General features: G+C 42.5%; 1 long non-coding RNA gene across 1 annotated transcript; it reads right to left on the bottom strand.

The window, feature by feature from the left end:
• Positions 1 to 7,846: 7,846 nt before the first annotated feature.
• LOC112556126 lies at positions 7,847 to 8,640 on the bottom strand. Its single transcript, XR_003097626.1, has 2 exons — positions 8,227 to 8,640; positions 7,847 to 7,953 (listed from the first exon to the last, which is right to left on the bottom strand). It is a non-coding gene; the product is annotated as an uncharacterized LOC112556126 (long non-coding RNA).
• Positions 8,641 to 8,759: the final 119 nt, after the last annotated feature.

An 8,759-nucleotide genomic window follows, 5' to 3' on the forward strand; every position in this document is an offset into this window, starting at 1 on the left:
CAACTCGCATGTTATTGTGAGGATCGGCTTTGACATCTTGCAAAGTGCATGTCAGCCTGAGGAATGAGGGTTGAAGGGAGCAGGTTCAAGCAATAATCATAATATACAAATAAATAAACATATGCGTGCTGACGGTGATAGTAATGTGACACGAGTGAACAGAAAAGTTGGCAGATGAAGGTAGAGGGTGAGGGCGAGACGGGATTGGGGAAAGGTAGAGAGAGAGAATGAGGGTCTAGTTATAATGCAGGGGCCGAGGTCTTGTCACGCGGGTATTTTACGCATCTCTAAACCCCTGACCTCCCTTTAGTTGGCCGGCCGTCAGGTGTGCAGCTGGCGTGCAGGTCATGTCGCTCCTATAACCGTAGCACTCGAGGACCCTCGACATTTGCATACGCGTCCTTGACACTTCCAACATAGGGGGATGCCTTGGGAAATCCGTGAGTGAGCATACGAAACCAGAAAAAAAAAAAAATCGTAGCAAGCGCGGATTTTCAACCATCGGAGAACATTTAATTCTTTGCCATCTTTTCTTAAGCTGAGTTAAGCTGCACTTCGTTGGTTCGGTAAGTAAAGAAATTTTGTCTTCAGGCCCGTTCTTACCCCCCGCGTGGTCCTTAGGCAGATGCCTCGTCTGCGTGCCCCTAATCACGGCCCTGTTTGTATTTTTGATGTTTCCATGAGTTTCAGTTGTTTGGCAAATTGCATTTAACGAGGCAGCAACATCAGTGTCGAGTAGAGTGACTAGGAAACCTCTCAGATTGACTGAAAACAACCAAAGAGTTTGTGAGAAAAATAAATAGAAAAGCTATGAAGTCATAGTCAGTAGGTAAAATTACAATATTTGTACTGCATAACTTTGCTTTCTATGTAATACAATTTAGCTAAAATATGCTAGATCGGCACACACACATTTTGAAAGGCACCTGTTGCATAAGAACGAAGAGCAAGACACTTGCATTGTCGGTGTGACACTGCTTCGTAATTACTAAGTCCGCTTTTCTATCATCAACGATCTCCAAGATGTCATGACGGTGAAATCTTAACCGCTGGTAGAGTGCTAACTCCTCTCATGAGTCAATAGGATTGGTTCTTTCTCGAAATACTCAGTAAAGATTTCTTTCTGCTTCACACAACATCAAGAATGCAGCAGCCATCTTTAGCGAGCCTCGATTGAGTTACAGACGGGGTGAGCCGCCTCGAGATTGGAGGATGGATCTGCCGGAGGAAGTGGCTTATCAGGGTTGTCCATGGGACATATTTTTCTATCCCGTCCCATCCTATCCCATGGCAATTTATGCCTGTCCCATCCCGTCCCATCCCATGGGACGTTTCCCATGGGATTCCTATGGTAATAACATCCCTATGGACAAGACTGCTGGTACGGCCAAAACAATTTTCGCACTTGCTTTTAGCAGTGGAAATCTATGTTCATTTTTCCAATAATTTACTTACGCAACTGCAAATTTCAGCGTAAATTTATTTTACAATATCAAGTATCGACTACCATGGGAAATACAAATGTGTGCTGTCCCATCCCATCCCATCCCATGGGACGTTTCCCATGGGATTCCCATGGGATTCCCATTCCTATGGACAACACTGTGGCTTATGGTTTCGACAGGACCCTCCCTTTATCGCACTTACAGACTCGGTCAGCCATTACCGGTCTGTAACTATAATTTAATAAAGGAACCGCCACTTACCACTCGTAATATCGGTAATAAACCAGCGTAGAACACAAATAGATAAACACATACATGTACATCGGTTTTGAAATCAAAGAACTAAAGAAGTTCAAGAAGAGAAAACGAAGAGCATGCATCGTTGATAGTTCATGAAAAATACGAAAATGCAGCGGCAAAGCATACCTAATGTTGAGTAGTAAAATGGCGGCTAGTCAGCTTCAAGCAGAGCTAGCCAGAGACTGTTAGTTTGGGATCAGTGTCAGCATCACTAGCAGGTCCCACAGTGGAGCTCAGCCTGACATTATTGTTCTGCCGATGTATGCGAACTAGAACCAGACTTACACCAGCCGGACAACTCATCTGATACATTTTATTACTGGAGATACGCGTGAACTAGAAAACTATGCTGATGTTGGGAAGTCTGTTTCTCACCCACAGATCAGCACACTGACATCCACAGACTCACACACACACCTATCAGCCCCGGATACACACTCTCTTTTTCTCTCTCCCATCACTGTCTCGAGCAGCACCTGTAAAGCATGAACAAAATCACATGGTGAACATTTCTTTCATAGTTTTCCTGCCAGTTCCACACCCTCACGAAGAATTACAGAAGTGTTCTACCGTACAACTTCAAGGTTTCTAAATGTTCGAGAATTAATCTCAGATAACAACCTAATTTTCTCCGAGTGTGCTTCACAGAATTGGTGCGGATTTCCGCAATGGCGACAGATTTTCCACGAACACTTTTTTTTTCGCCAAAAAGTTGTCGCCCCGGAGAAACGATGGGCTCCACCATGGACAGAAATCTATCTCTCCGTCTCAGGCGAATCGTTACTTCCTGTTCGGGGGTAGGTAGGAGAGATAACCCTGTGCCCTGTCATTGTTATTTCCCCTTCGTACTTATTTAAATACTTTAGTTGCTGTCAGTCCCTGACTGGATGAAAGAAATCAAAGTGTCGTTCTTACGCAGGACTTTCCATCGATTATGAAGATTTCGGCAAGCTTCCTGTTTAAGAAAACAATTTCTTGCAGTGTTCAGCTGAAAAAAATAAGCCGGGGGTCTTTATATTTAACAAGACCAAGGGGAGGCGATTCCAGCTTAACGGTTCTGTTCACAAGAACATACGTTTTAAAGAAAATTCTGAAGAAGTATATTCTAAGTGAGAGTAAAATTATTTTTTAGTCACAACACCTCGGCAAGTACTGTAAAGAAACAAAATAAAACTAAGTTTCATGTTGTCGAAGAATGGAACTAGCACAAAGAGGGTGTGAGTGTGTGGTGGTAGTGGTGGTGGGTCGAAGGCATTCGATTAGTCCTGCCCTGCTCAGTCTTCCTTCATCAGATCACTTCTCCCCGTTCCTCCCCCTTCATCTACCTTAAATTGAGCGTGCAACCTCGCAATGAATCCATACAGATTGTGTGGTGTCTTTCAGTCGTCATCCACCTTCCCATTTTCCCCCCGTCGTTTTAACCCCTCCAACCCTCCGAACCACCCTTTCCCCTTCCTCCGGCATCAACTTTCTCATTAGCCGCCCCCGAGCTGCACTTCAATGCTTAACCTCCGATTGTAGAAACAATATGGCGCCGACCACGAGACAGGGGAACAAGCGCGCCCCCTGACGGCAATTGGCGACAGCTGCAGCGGGAATAAATCCAGTCCAATTTTGCAGAGCCCGTCACGTCCCTCTCTCGGTCCCAGAAGCCTGATCGATTTTCGAAAGTTCATTACGATTTGACGCACCTCAAACACTGGCGGTGTTCAATAACTTTTTGCCGGCTCCGGCGCTGGGCTCTTCTCTTGCATCTTAACCCTTCACCTGCCATCACGTGGACGCCTGCCTGCCTGCCTGCCTGGCGGCCAGAGACTTGACAGGAAAGTAAGGAAATGGGATGGGGTGGGGGTTAGGAAAGTAGGGTCGGTCCTTCTTTCTTTGGGCTCTTTGACCATCCCCAGTCCGGCGAGGTACTGAAAGGACCCAGACACTAGTAGCTTCGACGAATCTCCGACCACCAGCTGATTGGACACGGATTTGCAACCTATCTTTGCCTTCACACACACACACAAGCACAACACAACACACACACACACACGGAGTGAGCAAAAAACTGAACCCTGAACTCTACCTTTAGAAGTGTTACTGGAAGCCTTAGTTTAACGACACGGACCTGAACCTTCTCGAGTCCGCCATCTGACAGAATTCTCGACAAGAGAGTCAATCAATATAAAATTTTCTCGCGAGAGGATTTAGAAGGGAGTCTCAGTTTTTGACACTTTTTTTCGCCTGGACATCTTGCATCAGCAGCCTGAGTATGACAAAAGGGACACATCCCAAGTCTTCCGGAATAAACAGGAAATTTGACCATTAAGCGTATGGATTGATAAAAATCTGCCATTTTATGGACCTTCGGACAGACAGCCAGACACAGATCATTGTGATTGACTCGTGAGGAACTGTAATTGATCGGCTGCATGCATGGTCCTAATATTTCTTTCTTTAAGATTTTATGTACATAACTGTCACAGGGTTAGTGGGTTACTTTACTGGATAAAGGTGGTAGTGTATGATAAGGTGGAACATCCATCTATCTGGTAGGTTCTATTCCTCACATGCAGGAATATTTACTACTTTTTTTTTTTTCTAAGACCGAGCAGGTGGGGCGAGGAAGTCTGTCATCGTTAAATCGGACTGTCCTCAAGATCCCGCTGGGAACGTTCCTATTCGCACTACTGTTGTGAGAGCAAACGTCTTCCTGCAGCAGTGGGAGCAGAGTGCATGCCGTCGTGTCAATAGAATTGCTCAAGACAATGGCGTCTAGCGCGTGAGAATCACGTAAAAATCACGTAGGGATCACGTTCTTGGAGAGGAGAGCTCGTGCAGACCCGACTTCCCCTCGCAACTCGAGGAAACCAAGGCTCTTGTAAGCGTGGTGGAAGAGATGTACGGTTGACAAGAGGCAAGAAGCTACTCGGACTAGCGACAAAAGCCGACTTGAACTGACGGATTAAAAGCTTTTCAGAAAGTGGAGATGTGAGTGCTTTTTAAAAACCAGCATTTTACCTTTCAGTTCTCTTTTTTGTCGAGAGTCACTTTTAATAATGGAGTCAGTGTTTGTAGCACTTCTTAATTATTTCGCGAAGATCCCTAGACGAGATGACCAAAATTAATAAATCAAGAAATTTGTTGATGAAATTGACTAACTCATAAATTAGCAACTGCAAAGTTTGACAATGCTTCACGAAAATCGCACATACATTTTTAAATACAAAAAGTCAGCAAATCTGTTTGCATAAACAAAAAAAAAATTATTTGGGAAGGCTGTTACAAGCGACGAATCAGTTTCGTAGGATAATTTTAACTTAGGAAAAGTAAAGTTCACACGTATGCTCAGTGATAACAGAAATAATGGATTTTTTATCAAATTGAAGGACCTGGTGGAGATCATTACTCTCTCTACTCTCATGACATCACTTAGTTTACCTTTAAACCGGGGTGGGGAACCTTTTTTCCTCTAAGGGCCATTTTTATATTTATTAACATCGTCTGCCGGCCATACAAAATTATCTGCTTAAAAATTATTCTGCTCAAGCTGTTATTTCCCTGCAGTGTACATTCCAAGCCTGCCTGGCACTGTTGTTCTCTGAGTCACCACAATCCTTTTTTTTTTCTTCGTAATTAGGTGCACGAAAAAATATGATCTGCTCCTATGAAAATCAGAGCAAAACAACTGTTTGGAGTTTGTAAAATATATACTTACAGTTAAAAAGTTTCTAGACGAGACAGACTATATAATAACAAATATTTTTTCCTAATACATCATTTATGAATGTCTACACACATCCTATACACACAAACATGCTTGCATATGTTCGCGCGCGTTTGTGACATACCGGGATAACTAATAAAGGTAAAGCTCAGGGGTAAATAAAAAGCACAGACTCATGTCCATAGAAGGCAGCAGTCCGTGTCGTACAGTCAACCGTGTCGTACTCAAAAAAAAAAAACCCACTCAGTGGCTGGTGTAGTCAGCTGTGTTGACAAGTTGGGATGTTAGAAAACAAGTAGATTGTAAAAAATATTTTTCTATTGCCGGAGAGCTTTCATGGTTGGTTGAGCAGGAGGGAAGAAGGCTTCCAAAAACTAGTTCGAGTATTAGTTAAAGGACTAGTGTGATGCTCAGTTTTTTTAATGATTATGTGCTGGAAATAATGCCCCTTAAATCTTGTCAAGCATTCTTCTTCTTCTGTTCTCCAGATACGCACCTAAAAAACATCACATACAATAACAAGTCAAAATCGCGAGGCTTCAATATGCCTGATTTGCATCTGTTCCCAGCAACCCAAATGTCTAAGGCCTTGACACCTTAAAGGTATCCACGCACCATTCTGACATCTTTATTGTTGACCTCTTTCTGTGCATGGAGATGTTTTTATGTGCCTGTCTCGAGAACAGAATGGGTTTATTTACTCAGATTTGGGGCAATGTTATCCGGCACTGACATTTCTTTAATCATTAGAAAAAGAAATTACTACCCACCTGTCCTTTAAGTAATACCCGAACTAGTTTTCAGACACCCGCTTTCTACCTCTATTCTCACACATGTCAAATAACCAGTGAGGGCTTTCTGACCAAAAAAAAAAAAATCTACCCGTGAGAGGCAAAAGGTTTGGATCTGGGGTAAGGCGGCATCGGAGGTACTAAATTCCTTGATGGATACTGGCTGACAGGGTGGTTCACCAGTACAAGTCATCGGCGGTTGGGGGAGTAGGTGCAGCGGTGACACGGAGGTAAACGGGTCCTGCATAGTACGGTTAGTTAACTTTATGTTTGCCACCCAGTTCTTCATCCCTCTTTCTCGGCGTCAACTTTTATCCAAGGTACCCCGGAGGACGTGATGTTGTTGTTGTCTTTTCACACTTCTTGCAATCCTTCTCTGTTACTTGAAAGTGTCCATAAGTTTTAAAGGATGGCATTGGATCCACGGGTTCTTTAAAATATTGAAAAAGAGATTCGAAGATTTGTTAAAAACCCGGCAATCCAGCTCCTTGAAAGCTGACAATAAGAATAGTATTTCTGTGTATAGAATCTTGTAGGCGAGTAACACACACACTGCTGTCACTAAAATGTTCAGATCAAGAAAACCGAGGAAACACTGTAATTCCAATGAACAATGATGACCGTTAGAGCTAGGTCTTTAGTCTCTGCATACACCTCACAATGAGAAACTTTCCCTTTTTTTAAATAGAAGCCAACATGAGCTTCAGAAACGCCAGTATTCTTCTGATGTCTGAAACATCTTTACGCTTAATAATATACAACTAAGCACATACAATGAACTATCTAACCCTATTTGGTTAGCAGTCGAGGTTTCCTGTCGATAGGTATGCCGATCAATTAATTCAGGGAACGACTCCAGTCCGAGTTTCTCCTTTCCTTTCTTCTTTCTTTCATCTCCTTACACCCTTCCTACACTTCCTTATAAGTTCCTTCCTCTTTTCTCTCCGTCTCAGTCAATTAGTATGTGTGTTTATATAGAAGTGTGTGTGTGTGTGGCGCCGTTGTTTCACTTATAGTTTGCCCCCAGTCAAGACCTTTGCAAATCGGATAATAATAATATAATCGAATATTAATACTGATGGATCGATAGTCAATATTCATCAATATCACCTGGCGTCCTCGCTGCACCAAACGCAATGCAACAAGTCGAGTTTTTCCTCTGTGCCGCCGTTAGGCCAGATATTTCATACATGGACATCGATAGAGAAATACAGACTTTAAAACTCGATCTGGATCAGAAGTTGGCGATTTTTTAAAAAAGAAGATGAATGTGTTCGCATAAAGACTAGAAAACCTAAGACAAAGCAGCAACAAACAGCTTCGTTCCTTCAAATATACAGCACGAGGAAAGACCGGATACAACATGGCTGTAAATCCAAGACAGAAAACTATAAATATAGCAGGCATTCCCATACTGTTGTATATCCCTTTCTCCCACTGACTGAGAGAAATAGTGTGCTTACTTGATTTACAATACATGTTTATTATTATATGCACATTTGGCTTACTCTAGACTTCTACCAGTAAAACTAATAGTATAGCATCATCTAAAAGTAATGGAAAGTTGAGTCATAGAGAAACAAACCCTAGTTCAGTTATTTTTTCTGATTCTTTATTTCATCAGAAGTAAAACGAGTCAGTTCTTGTCTCAGGGCTTTGTTTGTTTTTTTTTTATGCCGTGCCAGCAGCTAGGGCTATATCACTGCAAAACAGGGCACAGGAGGGTATAATATAGATGAGTTGCATCTAGTCATGGCCGATATTGGAAATGTATTTTTGTCCTTCACATGTGCAAGAGTTACTGTAGGTCAAAGGCCGAATTATGGGCACATACACTGTAACATGCAACCCTTACACGCGGAGTCCGCATTTTATAATATACTTCATCATAAGCTTTTCTCATCAATTCACTGCTTCTCTCTCTCTCATACGCATTCACACATTGGTAAAGTCATGAAGTGTGCCCTTTCCTTACCGTACGGTGCCCTTCGACCCCTAGGGTCAAATGTCAATCAGTCAAATAGCTGATGTTCACACTTGCTGGCAGTTCTTTAGGGTTAGTTAATGCATGTAGCTCTGAAAGGAAAATCAGAAAAATAAGAGACGTGTGAAAACAACAATATCATCCATAATCAAGCATATGTGCAAATACAGCAGAAAACAACTCGCGTAAACAGACACCGCAGCAGAAATCCAGCTGGAACTGGTATGGATGACCCGAAGCAAGATCGCTCCAACGGTGGAAGCTATTTGTAGATGCAGGTCACGCATACCAGTGTCGTGAATGTAAACACGTCAACCACACAACATTCACCCCTAAAATATGAACATTTTCACTGGATTTCACACAATTAAGAAATAATTAAAAAATAATGTGTTTTTTCAAAAAAATGAATCATACAGACAAGTTTCAAAAGGTTTAAAATTGAGCAGTTGAATTTTCGAAATGGAAGGGTCATCCTGCAGCAGACGATAATCGCCATCTTGGATACGTCACTGCCGGCGAAT

The sequence above is a fragment of the Pomacea canaliculata genome, linkage group LG2, assembly GCF_003073045.1.
Source record: "Pomacea canaliculata isolate SZHN2017 linkage group LG2, ASM307304v1, whole genome shotgun sequence".
Classification (NCBI taxonomy): Eukaryota; Metazoa; Mollusca; class Gastropoda; order Architaenioglossa; family Ampullariidae; genus Pomacea; species Pomacea canaliculata.